Raw genomic sequence first — 16680 nt, forward strand, 5'->3', positions numbered from 1 at the left:
CCAACAAGGCAATGTTTAGTTTTTAAAGCAGAAAATGGAGGAGGAGAGAGAGTTCAGTGACGATACATGTCGTCTGGAGTCCATCGCCCAGCGCAGTTTGAACAACGATAATATCATCTGTTGCAATATCTGAGCTATATGGTGATATAAGATTTTGGAGCTTCCCCTCCTGTGAGTCCCAGCAGAGGACGACCGGCAGCTTGTGAGTGTCGCTGTTAAAGACAAAGGTCGCAGCTTCGCCACAGGGTGTGACATGTAAACATGATTACAGCCGCTCTCGGCTCCTGGTGCCCTTGTTTGGAGGAAACAGACGTTCTCAGTTACTAAGAGCTGTTGAACAACAGTGAGCTTGATGAACGTGAAGCTTCAGCTGCGATACGTGTTTCACAACAACGCAGTCGACCTGTTCAGCGTGAGGCTTCGTCAGCCGGCTCTTGTACAATAATCAGCAAACTACTCATGTGCATTAATCTTATCAGACGCAGCTGAAAACTCATTTAGTGTGGGCACGTGTTGAACTGACACCTGATTATTCCTCTCATTATGCAGCGCTGGCATTGTTAATTTGTTTGCTTGGAGCCTCAGTATGTTTTGTGAGTCAGCTCAGCGGCTGTTTCTGGTGTCAGCAGCACAAATCTGCCTTTTTATTTAAGCTGATTACTGAGATTGTTCCTTTTTTCTGCTTCATTAACTTTGAAAGTGCAAATATGTAAATATGTAAATATAGTTATTATATTCTGAGAACGACCAGCAGGGAAATCAAACACTTTTTATTACAGCTTCACTGAATCACTGACAGTTCGCTGTCTTTCTTGTTGATCTCAAAACGAAACAATGATTTAGTTATTTTTGATAAATACTCTTAAAATGAAATTGAAATACTTTAATCGGTCTTTAATTTTAACTCTACAGCTGTTTATAATTCACAGCTGACTGACTGGATTCAATGACCTTTAAATGAGTGTTTTGATCCATTTCTGTGACCTAGAAAAGACATTTATCATATCATTTATTTTCTGGGTCATTGACAAATGGCAGCAGTACAAACTGTAAAATATAAAAGCTGTAGAATATATTCTCTGGAACTGATTCTTCTGTCTCCAGGATCCATTCATTAAATCTGAGCTTTTCATTGAGAAGCTACAAACCCTGATAAAACTCACGTATGTTTACCAAATGTCTACAGATGACCACAGCTGTGTTTTATATCTTGTTGAGTGTTGAACTTATATTATCCAAATTATTCCAACAAGGTTAAAACCAGAGAAATCTGTAATTCTATTCAGGGAGAGTGAGGAAGGAATTTGGTGAAACTTAATGATAATAAAACTTGAAAAGGTTTCTGCATCATGTCTGATGCAGAGATGGTTGTTCAACAATAAAGACAACAACTCCCATGATCCCACGCTACATCATGATGTCATCCAATCAGCAGACTCCAGACTTCAGAAAGAGTCTTTCCTGACTTCTTGTTTGCTGACTGATTAAAAAGTTTCTCTACCAAACTCCCTAAAATCATTTAATGAAATAATCTGAGTTATTTTCAGCTGCCTGGCTTGTTTATTGATGACTTGATTGAAATCAGGAGCTGATGAGGATCTGATCACAGACTGAAGAGAAGTCCATGTCAGCTTTCACTTGACTGACAGTTTTTGCTTCTGGAGACGGTTTTCAGTCCAACGAGATGTTTCTTCCATTTCATGCTGTTTTGACAATTTGACAGTTGAGAAAATCCTTTTTTATATATATATAAACAATGAATTAATAATATTTCTCCAGCAGTTTGAGAGTGTTCATGAAGCCCAGTATGTCAGAATATAACCGGGCCTCATCAGAACCCTGGGTGCTGTCTGCCGGGTCGTCTCCTCTCAGATTACACTGAAGTGAACGTTGAGCTTCCTAATTAGACTCCCTCCATTCTCCTCTAATGGAGCCCTGCTCTCTGACACCGGAGCGCAGAAGTGCATTACTAGCAGGTGTGTGTGTGCGTGCGTGCGTGTGCGTGCGTGTGTGTGTGTGTGTGTGTGTGTGTGGGGTCAGGATCCTGACAGTGTGTGCGATGTTGGTCAGAGAGACAGACAGAAGGCCTGCGAGTCCCACAAGGCCTCATTATAGCTCTGAGGGGAGACACACACACACACACACACACACACACACACAAACACACATGAACTCAGACATCTGGAAAAGGGCACAGGGCTCACACACACACACACACACACATAAACACACACACACACACACACACACACAGCTACACTAACACAAGTCAAATGTCTGAAAAAGGGCATCGGAGAGCTTAGCAAGAGTTCACTTCCAGCTCAGGGTGAGCACACACACACACACACACACACACACACGCACACACACACACACACACACACACACACATTGCAGAGATAAGTCCCAGAATTCCAGAGTACTTTGTGAGTTCACTGCTGTCGTCTTTTGGTCTCGTCATGTCTCGCTGCCTGCAGTTGTCCCCGTGTTAAACAGCTGAGTGTCCTCGCTAACATCAGACACGTGCCCCGCCTCCGGACGCTTATACAGCTGACACACACACACACACACACACACACACACACACACACACACACACACACACACACACACACGGTCGGACAGACAGACAGACAGACATCAATTCCATTCGGGTAATTACTCCCTGCAGTTTGTGAGAATCACGACGTGCTTTGGGCTTCCTGGAGAAGTGAAAAGCAATTTGTCTGTTTATTAGCAGTCGCGGTGTGAAGAGCGACAAAAGAACGTGGAAAATTGATAATGCATAAAGTTGTGATTGTTTGTCTTGTTTGAAGGAAGAGAAAGTGTTGAAGTGTGTTTTCTTGGCTTCAGGACGACGCCGGCTGGTTGTGACGGTGTGAAACTCGTCCTACAGGAAACATACGAGTGCAGCGCTGACATTGTTAACACGGCGACAGCTGTTTCTACTATTATTAGCTGTACATTCTGGAGGCAGGCTCTCAGAAGGGCTCAACAATTAATGGAAATGTTACAGAAATCACAACGTGGTCGAGTGCATCCAAATCAGAGAAGCTGCAGTTTGTTGATTAAGATAAAAACATGAATATGATGAAGTTCTGTCGCGCTGCACTGAGCTGCAGACCAACAAATGTCAAACCATCAGGATTTTTAAAAAAAAGGCTTATTGTGAATCACATCGTCACATCGTCAATCACATCTCTACATGATTATTCTTACTGTCATGGAGCTCTCAGGTTTGTCAATAAGCTATTTTGATAATTGTTTGATGAATTATTTTGTAATTCTTAAGGCAAAAACCTCATAACGAGCTCCTTTAGTGTGCCAATGGTTTTTATTTTTATAAAGATCTTTGAATTCTGAGTGTTGATCAGACAAATCAAGACCTTTGTGCGATGTTGGCTTGTTGAAACTGACAAAAAGAGACATTTGAAAACGAAACACTGACATTTCTCTATTTTAATTTTCATATATCACATAGATAACCGAGCCAAACGTGTCACAGCAGAAGGATTTTCTTGTTTCCTGAAGATTAGCAGCTGTTAAAAGTCACCACATCTGATCCAGAGGACGGAAACTCCGACATTTACTTGTTATTTCAAAACAGAATTAATAAATAAAAGGCGCTGAGAAATAAAGCACGTGCTGTAATGTTTTAATGCTTCTGTCTCCGGTCCAAACATCAGTGTCCTGTTTCAGCTCACACATTCACACCCTCACACACTCCGTCAGCCCTCCTGTGTACTCAGACCTGCCCAGTGGGAGAAAATATACGAGTGTGATCACTTGAAATGTTTGATGTGCTCGAGTTGTGTGAAGTTCAGAGCGGAGCAAACAGCTTCAAAAAGTGGACCTGTCGTTCACTTTGCTTCAGATAAATCAAAGGAGTTCATGGAGAAGCGGCTAACAGGCTAACGCCGGTCTCCCCGTCCACCTGTTGGAGTTATAAAGTCAGTGATCGTTGTTCTTTGACTGGCTGCTGACAGCCAGACGCTCCTCAGAGAACAGAAATCTACAACAGAGTCGTTTCAGTTTGATGGAGAGTTTCATGGTTCAGTCAGGAATGTTTGCTGGATGATCAGAGAGCACGACGTCCAGGAACCAGCAGACACGAGCTCTGACGGTCACAGGATCCTTAAAACAACACGTCGTTAACACTTCCTGTTAGACATCAGGGTTAATGTGCAACGTCTGGTCACATTTTCAAAATAAAAGCACAGTTGTTGTTGTAAGAATGAACCACCCAGCCGACCTCATCGTCCTCCTGCAGGCCCTCGGCTCTTTCTGACACCTTCGTCTGTTGTTCCCGTCGTCATCGCCCCCTGCTGGTTCTGCATCTTCGTCCATCTTCTCTTTGGTTGTTGGGTGGTTCGGTTCTGTGGTTTGGCCCGAGAGTGAATATGAAGTTGTTGTTCATGTTGTGTTTACGTGTCGTGTCGTTTCTCCGTACAAACTGCTTTCAGCTGTAGCTTCGTCGTCACGGACAGAGACGAGAGCGATGTTGATCTTCTCATGAAAACGTTGAATTTCACTCTTCTGTTAATATTTCACACATCATATCTACTGGCAGGAGGTGATCTGAAACAGGATGCATCACCCTTGTTCAAAAAATGACCATCCACCATCCACCCATCTCCATCATGTGGCAGAAGGTGTGCAGGGACAGAGAGGTGGTTCGGTCAAATGTTCTGATCACGGCTCTGTCACCAAATGAACTGGTTGTGTTGTCATCATTAGTATTATTTATAAGTATAGTTTTATATTCCAGCAGTCTGCGCTGATATTATTAAACTCTGAGGTCTGATCATCTGACCCTTCTTGTTTCTTGTCCTGCAGGATTGTTCCAGTGATGTCACCACATCCACAGAACTGATCGATCAGCTTGGTGAGTAACATGTTCTGAAACGTGTCAGTGTGCCACCCGTCTCTCAGCCCAAACATCTGCACCCTTATAACACAATCGTTTGTGGCGACAGTCCGAGGGGTTAAGTTGTGCCTGAGAGACGACGCTCAGGTCGAGAGAGAACCTGCGACCTCGACCCGTCCGTCACCCGTGGAGACGAAGCCGACGGTCATAAAAACCTGCGGACTCGTGTGGAAGACAGAAACCAGCGGACACGACTCTTTAACACGTTCATATGAAATGTGACTCTGTTTTTCCTACACGAGACATTTCAATAACAGGTGAAACTGGCTCAAGGGCACATCGGCAGTGTTGACCAGTGGATTTATATATCACAACATGTCTGACCACACAGCTCAGTGCTGACATGACTGTCGGTGCTTCCACAAAATAACAACACAAGTTATGAAAGAGTTTTCGATCAGTAATCATCAGTAACGTTGAGAACATCAGTGGACAGAGACGAGCACGAGAACAGTGTCAGGACTTTACTGTCAGGCAGCTTGTGATGTCATCATGATGTCACTACATCCATAACCTGAGACTGATGACTTCACTTGTGACAAAACAATGTGGCAAATTATTAGCCAGTACGTCGTCATCATTTATGATTATCTGTCCCAGTAAAACTGTTTTAATGATAAACATGGAAGATGAGGATACAACCACTAGATTATACACATCATCTCACGCCTCGTTTACACCGAGCGTCCCTTCAGTAAAAGATTTTAAAATGATATTTGATCTCTGAGCACCGGATGGACAGAACTCTCTCTCCCTCCTCTTTTATTACTCACCTTTTCCATCCCTCCTCTCCTCTTTCAGTTTCCGTCTCCAGACTTTTATCTCTTAGCTGCACTCTTTTCTTTTCTGTCTCTGTCTCCGTCCGGCTGCATCTTTCATCTCTTTCGTTATCCCTCTCCGATCCAAACATCCCCACATGTCCCTCTCCGTCTGTCTTATAAATCACTGTTACTGTCTTCTTTCTCTCTCCTTTATCACTCTTTCTATTCCCATCTCTCTCTCTCTCTCTCTCTCTCATCTCTCTGCTGAGCTGCCAATTAGTCTGTAAAAGGCAAACAACCTCAAACAGCCTCAAACAGCCTTGCGCGTCTTCATGTGAAGAGAAGGCGGAAGCAGAAATCAAATGGATTTGGGTCATCGGTGCTGCGAGCTCACAGACAGACTCTGCACATCAAGACATTCTAATAAACTGACCTGAATGGAGCTGAACAACATGTTGTATGATATTATTGAAGTTACTGTGAAGAAAACACCAGGACAGACTCACAAATATATAGAAAACAGAAAGAGAAATCAGCTCTGCTCCACTTAAACTTCTCCACACTTAAAGCTAAAGGGCGTATTGGGGACATCCGGGATGGGATTAGCTTTTCAAAGGGCAGTGCAGTGTGTGACTTCTAGCTTAGCATTTGATAAGCCGCGCATCGCAAATGAGACTTTTTTATTTTTTCCTCCTTTAAGCTGCTGTTTTCACAGCTGCTGTATTAAACAGATTCCTGACATTTATGCTTCTGCTCCGTCGGCTGCACCGCTTTAATTCTGAGGCCTCACCTGGACCGTCAGCGAGCAGCAGCGGGGCGGCAGGTCGAGAGAACGAGCGCCGCTGCCATGTGAGCTCATTTCCTGCAGACGATGCCACCGTGCGACCTGTGTGACCTGCACAGTGTGTGTGTGTGTGTGTGTGTGTGTGTGTGTGCGTGTGCGTCTGACTTGCTTTCTGTGCTCATCTCTCTCAGTTCCTCGCCGTGTGTTACTGTCACTTTGTATCAATCAGTTTATCAATCAAGGACTGCGTGAAGATTGAATCCGCCTTTTGTAGCTTTCCTGGGAGATATTTGACATTTTACTGCATGTGTCAGAATATAAATCTCACGAGACTTTGTTGTAGTTACGCCTCCGTGACGACCGCGGCCCGAGGCATTACTGCTGCGTCTCTGCGTCCTTCAGACGAGCATTTAAAGGCCAGTTACGTCCTAAACCTGACCCCAGTCTGAAGGCTCCTCCAGAGGCTCCTTCTTCTCCCTGTTTCTGGAGGATTCACTGTTATGATCCTTCATGGCCTCACATATCCCAAGATTCTTTGCGTGCCCGAAAAATAAGGAAGAATTAGAGAAAATGGCGACATCACGTGGCGTAGATCGTCACTTTCGCGGGCCTGGGTGGCAGAAATGGTGACGTAAGGGTAAAACATCTGGTGACACAACCTGACAACTAACTAAAGCTTACATACAACTTCATCGTCTACTGACTGACTTCAGAAGCTGATCTGTTTAGCTGTTTCCAAGTGCAGATTATAAAACTCTGCCATCATTATCACTCAGCTGTTGAATCATTTATTTGTTTTTTGCTGGACCTGCATTTCCTTTCCAGTCAAAGAAAGCGACGCTGTGTGAGTCCGTCTTGCAGCGAGACGAGCGTCTATCCGTCCATGTATCTGCCGGACTCAGCTGGACTCACAGGAGAGAGGAGAACAGGACAGGTTTAAAGAAAAACTGGGTTGTTTTGTTCAAGTGGACTGAACAGAGAAGGAATCTCTCTCAGCCTCGTCTCCTCCACAGTCAGTTTCACTTTCATTTGGAGTGTTGCAGAAAAACGCTGTGATGGTAGAAGAAAACACGTTGTTATGTCCAGTGTCACTGTTGAATCCGATGGACTTCAACAACATATTTATGTGTCAGACGTCCACAGAGGTGATTGTTCATCCGCTCACTGTAAAGCCTGATGCAGATTCACTGGATTCACCAGTTCATTACGTGGAAACACTCACAGGTGGAGGAGAATCAGTTCACATCTTGGTTTCTTGTTCGTCTTCAGTGTGAGTCTCGTCCTCTGAATGTTTCATACTCGCCAGAAGGAACGTGCTGTTGTGGACGAGAGATTTTTATCAGCTCCTTGCTGCACCGCCTGTGGTTGGTAACCTTTACTGGCCATCAGCTGGCCTGTAGCCTCTACAGACTGGGTGATATTAGCCTGATAATGGGCCGATTCTGAGACGTTGGCGATCTCATCTGGTGTTCTGTGACCCAGTGGAGCTGCCTGTTGTTCCGGCGTGATATTAGACGAGCAGGTCACGTGCTTTAAAGCTTTTGTTTGACAGCTGGAAGTTTCTGCACATCCAGAACAGTTACCAGAATAAAATGTTGGCCTTTCACATTTTTCTGCACACTGTGGATATGTGAAATTGAGTTTGTGTGATTAGCTGTGGCCGTAGAGCTGCAGGAGACAGTGTGGGTTAGATGCTGTATTTGACATCTCAACCTTTAACATTATAATAAACACTGTGGACTTTGGTTAAATACTCGCTCCTCTGCTCGTTTCCTGTCCGGTCTCAGACTCAGACAGTAAAAGCTAATGCAGTTTTGCGTTTGGCTGTTAAACTGCCTCATTTTCAGTTCCTCTACAATTTAAATAGCTTCTGAAAGCAGTTCAGACAATTACGCCGTCACTTCAAGTGCTCGTTTGTTACGGCGGAGTGTTTTCATGCAGGTTTTTCTTTCCTGGAGTTTTTCCTCATGACCGGGTTTCATCCTCTTGAGTACAGCACTGTTCATCGTGTGGCCACTGTCATGTTGTGTGACTTGTTCACACAGAAAACACAACACAACATCTGTTTGTTCCCCATTTCTGCTTATTTCTGGATAAATCTTGTGAGTCAGCTTGTTTGTTTTTTGCTTTTTATGTGAAACACTGAAGCATCAGCGGTGAAGCCGACAGGATCTGATGCTTAGAAGCATAAAATAGGTTCAAACTGTCAAACAATAAATCCTTCAGAGCCGAATCACAACTAAAACCCTGCTAGAAATAATAGAAGGCAAAAAAAAAACAAAACAAAAAAAAAATCAATCTAACATTTTAAAGTTTGTCTCATGATTAATGGCTGTGCAGCCAATCGGGTTAATGGATCCAGTTATCAGCGGCTGTGTCAGGATCTCAGCTGGATAATAATGACGGCTCTGGTTTTGTGGAGCATCTAATTTAATAAAGAGTCCATTACTTCCTGCCTGTTAGTCCCCAGAAGCCTCTGCTCCAGAGCTCCTCTTCCATCACATCAGCTACTTTCTTTGTATTTCAGCCACTTTCCTCCTCCAATTTAATTACTTAATTGGTTTTGAATGTTAATTAAGAATCGGTATCGGGTCAAAAATCAAACTGTGGTCTCATCATTAACCTGCCTCCTCTTGCTTTGCTTCTACTGAGTTTCCAGCAAGTCTTTTTTATGAATCATCCACTGGAAACAGATAAAACCCTCATCACAGTGTTCAGTCGGTCCACTGTGGTTCCCTTTTCTTTACAGCCGTCTTGTTGGCGGCGTTTTGTTCCACGGAGGCTGCCGGTGGTGTGCACATCGCTCTCTCTTTTCATCTACAGTATCTCCCTCTGAGTGTTAAACGTCAGTGCCGGCTGGTTAGCACAGAGCTTCTCAGAGCTGCCCAGTGGGGTGTTGAAGGGGAGACGTGAGTAAAGACACTGTGTGAGGTGAAACGCCTGGGAGTTCGTCGTTATCGACCCCGAAGCAGCGGCGGAGTCAGGCGGCTCGTGGAGGTGATTAACATGTTGTCAACGTGTGTTATAATGTTTCTCTGTTTGCTGGCACATGTTGTTCATTCTCTCTTCCCCTGCCTCTCTTTGTCTCCCCCGCTGTTTGTTTCGCCTCTTTTCCATTCATACCCGCCCCTCCCTTCCTCTCCTCCTCCTCCTCCTCCTCCTCCTCCTCCTCCTCACTCGAGTCTGCTTAACGTTACCCAGCGGCCAGCGGCCTCATAAAGATAGCAGGATGGAGAGATGATATCCGTGCACACTCAGACATGAGAGAAGAGGCTCTTGAACTAAGGAGCCAATTGAGAGCAACTCTCCGGCAGCACGCAGAGCAAATATTGCGAGTGCTTGATTTTCATATGTTGAAGGGGGAGGCAGAATGGGGGGAGGGCGGTAATGAGAGGGGAAGAGAGGGAGACGGATGCAGAGTGAGACAGAGTGGAGTTTGGTGTGTGTGTGGGTGTGTTGACAAATCACTTATGTAATTAGATTTGTTTGACAATGAGAAGGTTATGAGGGTTCAACACACATTCATGTCAGACGGGAAGAAACACAATCTCTGCCGCAGCGACGAAAAACAAACCTCGTTCATCCAGAACGCCTTTACAAACCGTGGCGTGTTAGCGTGTTAGCTCAAAGGCTAATATCACAGATCAGCCTCAGGTGGCTTTACAATCTGTTACACTTACAAATGAGCCCCTGCTGAGAGGAAATGCATTACACAGCTGATGATCCTCTACACTTTGTACATCAGCCAGAGTTAATACATGTGATGGTCATTAAATTCAGTTTGATTAAAAACATCAAATACATTAGAATACAGTAGAAAGATGACAGTTCTTGAGTTTAGATGTCTACAAACGAATAAAAGGTCCCTTATAAAGAGATTTAAATACTTTATTTGCAAATCTCAACAGAATATCAGACATTTCATACAGAGTCTAAACCATAAACTAGATATTTTAAAGAGCCTCAACTTTTCCACATAAGAAAGCACTTGGAACCTGTGCAAAGATGATAATCACTAATAATGATGATAATAGAAATAGAATAGAACACAATTGTTTGTGGTGAGCTGAGTCCTCATTAAAATGACTGAATCCCTGCAAAAGAAAAGCTAACAGCTGTTAGCTTGTTTACATTTGTGCCGTTAGCACACAGGTCCTCGTTAGAGCGACTGTTAGCTGATTCTCAGAGTTGTGTAAACGCAGAGAGCAGAAGGACCAGCGAGGCTTCATACCAGCAGGCTACTGTCGCTGCACTCAGCCGAGCTCTGGCTGACGCCTGCTCAGGTCTGTGTGAGCTGACCAATCAGAGCAGATGAGGCATTTTCAGGATGTGGGGGGCCTTAAAGAGACGGGAGCTAAAATGTGGGTGGAGGCTGAATAGAGGCGCTGCAGCAGTGGACAGACAAAATGAAAATATGCAACTGAAATTGAGGTTAATGTGGGTCCTTAAAAAATGTGACATCCACAGTTGTGTTTCTACAAAATGTATTCAGAATTTAGCTTCGCTGAGCGGCAGCTTCTCTTCTATAAATGCAGGGTGTTCTTATTGTGTTGGCGTCCTCTTGTGTTCACAGCGCAGCAACTGACCCGCCATCAACCTGTGCAGGTGGAGAGGTAAAAACAAACCGTGAGGAGCTCCAGCAGCTCCACCTCCACTCCTGCATCCGCCCGCCAAAATAAACCTGTGTCAAACAAAATAAATAGGATTATAATGAAGAGAGAGGAAATGTTGGGCTTGAATTTCCTGTAGAAATAAAATTTTGATCACGGGGAATCATCAAAATGAAAATATTCATTCGATGATAATAAAATCACGATGGTTCGGTGTTCGACCTTCACCCAGAGTTCATCCTGTCCGAGCAGAAGCGGCGTGATTTATATACGGCAACGGAATGAATCGCTTGGTGTCATGAAACGAGAGAACGCCGCGGCCTCACTCAGCTCTCTGAACCGAGGCCGAGGCCGAGCGAGGAGATTACACGGTGACCCGGCGTGTGTCCGGGTCAGAACACATGAACACATCACACACAGTGAAACATCATATGGATCACTGTCATATATAACTGTGTTTCTCATAAACTATCATGTATTCCCTCTTAATCTCTACACACACACACACACACACACACACACACACACACACACTTTAAGCCTGGCCAGTAGTAGTCAAGGCTAATTTAAGCAGTGGAGAAGCCTATAAAAACCAGATCCTTGGTTGTCTGATGCGTTCATGTCTGGCCTGTTCTGCTGGCCCGGTGACAACAGCCCTCGTCTGGTTTGGTGTATAGAGTCAGTGGACCGGTACCGAGCCGCGGAGGACGGCAGCTTCGGCAGTGATTGTTACTGAAATGCTTCTGCAGGTTAAATGTTTAGTTGGTTGCATTTATGCACAAAAAAACAGTTTTTCAGTGGCAATATTATATAAATCAGTCGTATCACAAACACCTCATCTGAATGTCAGTGATACTTAATGATACGTATCCGTGGTTCACAGAGACGTTCAGTGTTCTGTGCCTTCATTCATTTATTGAACACTTTCTGAACTCTGTTTGTGTCTCTCACCTCATTGTGTTCAGTTTTCAGCGTACAGGTCAGATAATAAGACGACACGCTGCTGCGCCGAGTCAGTTTTCACATCTTCATTTAACGCGACTATAACAAAGGCAGAGCGTTAATTGTGTTCGGACAACATCAGCCAGATTCAGCTGCATCAGCACAAGGACGACAGTGAGAGGAGGAAACAGCTCCTAACCTGCTGTTTCTGTACAGGATACACAATGCATGACGCCAGCATTTTATTCTAGTGACTGAGCTCTGATATCTCTTTTAAAAGCAGTTTGACTTCAAGTCATCATGTGGTGGGCTGTGATACGAAGCTGACATGGCTGCTGCCGTAGTTCTCCATCGATGTAGATAGAAACCTAAAATATTCCACATTTTTTTTGCAAACTAGAAGAGGTCATAATGTGCATCTCAGCCAACAAAGCATGAAAATAGCTTGCTAGCTCTGAAGTAAACATCATCTATCACCAACACGGAGTTTGAGTCTTTAACATTGTTAGATTTTTCTCTCAGTTTCCTTCCTGCTTGTTTCTGCAGCTCTAACAAACACTGAGGAGGCACCAGTGGGTTAGAGATGACAGGAGCTGTTGTGTACACGACACGGAGGACTGACAATGACTAATTTGGAAGGAGACGATGGAGATGAAGCTAAATATAGTCTGTAATCAAGATGAATGTCTCTCTCCTCTTTAATCGAGAGCCTGCAGATTTGCTCTATTTTCCCAAATTCAGTTTTGGTTTCGGGTCTGATTACTGGGGGGAGTATTTTTCAAAGCGTGAGATTCATGACGGAAAAGAAATGTTTTTAAAACGACAGCAAACGTGTGTTTAGTCCAGGAGAGTCGAGCCACCTCGCAGCCTCCTCGACCACCGAGAAACAGTCAGGCGTGAAGATCAGCCGCGATGATTCAGAGCTGAAGAAAATCTACACATCCTGAATGAGAGTGATAATCCACGATCAGAGGAGGATCAGATACTCGCCACGTTTCACCAGTTTCAGTAAGAACCGTCCTCTCAGTGAGCCGAGTAGATTAGTGACCTGGTGACTGACGCACCTGGAATAACAGTCAGAAAGTCCTGACACCTGCGCTTTGCTGTATATATGAATAGTAATTAAGGCAAGTCTTCTCCCAGGATTGCTGCTGTATCATGTGCGAGTCAGTAGCAGATGTGATCCGGAGGTTCTGATCCACCTCGTGTCTGTTTCTGCTTCAGTCCTGAGCAGGTGATCTGCATATCCTGTTATCCTGTATTCAAATATTCCTCAGAAGGCAGAGTGACATTAAAGTCTGAGTCTGAGTCCTGACTGACTGTCTGACTGTCTGACTGACTGACTGTCTGTCTGACTGACTGTCTGACTGTCTGACTGACTGACTGTCTGTCTGACTGACTGTCTGACTGTCTGACTGACTGACTGACTGACTGACTGACTGTCTGTCTGACTGACTGACTGACTGTCTGTCTGTCTGTCTGACTGTCTGTCTGACTGTCTGACTGACTGTCTGACTGTCTGACTGTCTGTCTGACTGACTGTCTGACTGACTGACTGACTGACTGACTGACTGACTGACTGTCTGACTGTCTGACTGACTGACTGTCTGACTGTCTGACTGTCTGACTGACTGACTGTCTGTCTGACTGACTGACTGTCTGACTGTCTGACTGACTGACTGACTGACTGACTGACTGACTGTCTGACTGTCTGACTGACTGACTGACTGACTGTCTGTCTGACTGACTGACTGTCTGACTGTCTGTCTGACTGACTGACTGACTGACTGACTGACTGACTGACTGTCTGACTGACTGACTGTCTGACTGACTGTCTGTCTGACTGACTGACTGACTGACTGTCTGACTGACTGACTGTCTGACTGACTGACTGACTGACTGACTGACTGACTGACTGACTGTCTGTCTGACTGACTGACTGTCTGACTGTCTGTCTGACTGTCTGTCTGACTGTCTGACTGACTGACTGTCTGACTGACTGACTGACTGTCTGTCTGTCTGACTTTCCTCATTCAACAGCCTGAGAAACAAAAATGTCACAGCTGCATCTTTCATCGTCTGTTCAAAGATTGTTTCCTCTTCCTGTATTTTAACGCCTTTGTCTCTGTCCATCTGTGTTCCAAACACATTCTGACACAAATTACAAAAGAATAAAACAAAAACACATTTAGAAAATAAAATATAAACACTACCTTGTGTTTCGATGTTGGAACTCGACCACCACACAACAGCCGGAGGCGTCTTTCTGTGGCGGCGGCTCGTTGAAGCCTCGTGGCCTCGTGCTCTGTCTTATAAGTGTCTCTGCATTAGTGTCATAAATTCCCTACAGAGAACATGTTCATATATGCATTCATGCATTTGTGCATATAATGTTCAGCACATAAGTAGAGGACATGAAAGTTTAATCACTGCCGTCGGGAATCTGGGTCACTGCAGCAACAACCAAGTGGAAAAAAAAAAAACTAATAGGAATTTATGAATGTGATGTTGTTTCCAGTCGAAGACCTGAAGGTTCAGTGTGAGGTCTGAACAGACACGACTGCATGTGGACAACAACATGATCTGCATCGTGTCCCTGAGTACACTGAATTATCACATTAGAAATAAACTCAGACATAAATCTGCATTTTTCCCATCGTCTCAGAGTCGATGTGGCTGTTGAATTGTTTAATACATTTTTGGTTACACACTTAAGAGATTTCCATGCAACATAAAATCATCATTAATGTCCCACAGTTTAATCCTGAAGCTCTTCATGTGCTAACAACAGTTAGCGGTTGCTAACAAGTGTCTGAATGAGACTACAGAGGTTGTCGGGGACATTAAACGTCCTCACAGCAACACGGAGACTCATCTACTCACTAGTCCGTCTTTACAGGCCACTTTAGTTCCACACTGTTCTAACTCTGACTTTACAACTTGTACACTGATCAGTTTATAGAAAACCTGGATAGTAATTGTGCAGTAAGACTCTTAGTGGTGGAGACGTTTCAGTCATGTGACCGTGATGTCGTCTGTTTGTAGCCTAACATTAGCTTCTTACTGCTACACGGTTAGTTTATATTCATAGGACGGCTTGTTCACGGTGGATTGTGTGTTTATTACACGGCACATAAAATGTTTATATTATAAAACATACATTGTATTTATTGTTTATTCCTACTATCACATCTTTATATATTTATACCTTATAAATAGTTAAATCTTGAAGACTGCTGGAGTTGCAGTGGCACAATTCCTTTATTTATATGAAGTACATAAATATAGTACAATGTGTTTCAGTCTCTTATCGTCTTTTTGCTCATGTGTCCTTCTGCCGTCTTCACGTCTGTCAGAGGAAACGTGTTGTTCAAACCTTTTTAAAAGCGACTCTGAAGCTGTTTCCTCAATCTGTCGCTGTGGATTCTCAGTTGACTTTGATGATATTTCTTTAATGGCCGCGCACTGAAAACACCAGAACAGTATGTGTCAGCATCGACTGCTTTCTTCCTTTCAGTCCCTCTCCCTCTCTCCCTCTCTTGTTTCCTGTAATCACAGTCTACATGAACAGCAGATTATTCCATTCCTCACAGAGTCACATGAACGCCACACCGCTCCGTTCAGCTCATAATTACAGGGCAGAATAAATGTATGCATCCTCACGGTTGTGTTTGGGCTGCAATTTATGACTAAGCCTTCGCCGTCTGCCGTAAGGCTTTGTAATGTGACACTGTCGTCTCGGGGAAACCTCGTTTCTCCCGTCCTGAAGCAGTGAAAGGAAACGGCATCGATCTCGGCTGAGTGGTGAGGCTCGTTCGCAGGCGCTCCGAGGTTTTAGATCTGCCCTCGTGGTCCGAAGGTCACAGAAGTTACTGGAACACGCCCGGAGATTATTTAAAGTTTGGATCAGACACAAATAAACTCTGAGCGTCCGAGGAAACAAATAACTAACTTTACTTTTTTACTTTGTTTTCTTTAGTTTTTCCTTCTTTTTCAGTCTTCACAAACTGTGTGTGTGTGTGTGTGTGTCTGAGCTTCAGACACAATCCTCTCTCATCGGCATCCATTACTAATTCACTGACGCTTCTGTTGTTTCCCCACACTTGGAATCAAGTCAGTTTGGATGCTGTGTGTGTGTGTGTGTGTGTGTGTGTGTGTGTGTGTGTTCCAGGGTTTTGCTGTATGTGCATGTGTCTCTGCGCAGCCACTTGGTCGGTCACGTGCGCGTATATCCTTTTATATGCTCATGTCCGAGCTACATTTGTGACTGTGTGTGAGCCAGACGGAGTCAGCCATCTCTGTGTGTGTGTGTGTGTGTGTGTTTGTGTGTGTGTGTGTGTGTCCTGTAAGCCTTGCTGTGTGTAAGTGGTTTTGGCAGGCCTGTCTGTGTATGCAGGCAGCACATGTTTTCCGCTCTATTTGTGTCTGAGTGTGTGTGTGTGTGTGTGTGTGTGTGTGTGTGTGTGTGTGTGTGTGTGTGTGTGTGTGTGTGTGTGTGTGTGTGTGTGTGTGTGTGTGTCTATGCAGCTGTACTGGTTTATGCACATGTAGTGTGTTGTTTAGGTATTGTGTGTGTATGTGTGTGTGCGTGTGTGTGCGCTCCTGGTCAGCAATGACTGAATATGACAAGGTCACTCCTGTCATTTACCTGCCATA

General features: G+C 44.3%; 1 protein-coding gene across 4 annotated transcripts in view; it reads left to right on the forward strand.

Moving 5' to 3' along the window:
• The window catches only part of pcbp4 (poly(rC) binding protein 4), a 116043-nt gene that overhangs the window by 40364 nt on the left and 58999 nt on the right, over positions 1 to 16680 (forward strand). For all 4 annotated transcript variants that reach the window (XM_037102373.1, XM_037102372.1, XM_037102371.1 and 1 more), the window contains one exon: positions 4837 to 4885. The gene's annotated coding sequence lies outside the window, so the exon portion shown is untranslated. The remainder of the gene's footprint in view (positions 1 to 4836; positions 4886 to 16680) is intronic.

The sequence above is a fragment of the Acanthopagrus latus genome, chromosome 6 (assembly GCF_904848185.1).
Source record: "Acanthopagrus latus isolate v.2019 chromosome 6, fAcaLat1.1, whole genome shotgun sequence".
NCBI classification, from domain to species: Eukaryota; Metazoa; Chordata; class Actinopteri; order Spariformes; family Sparidae; genus Acanthopagrus; species Acanthopagrus latus.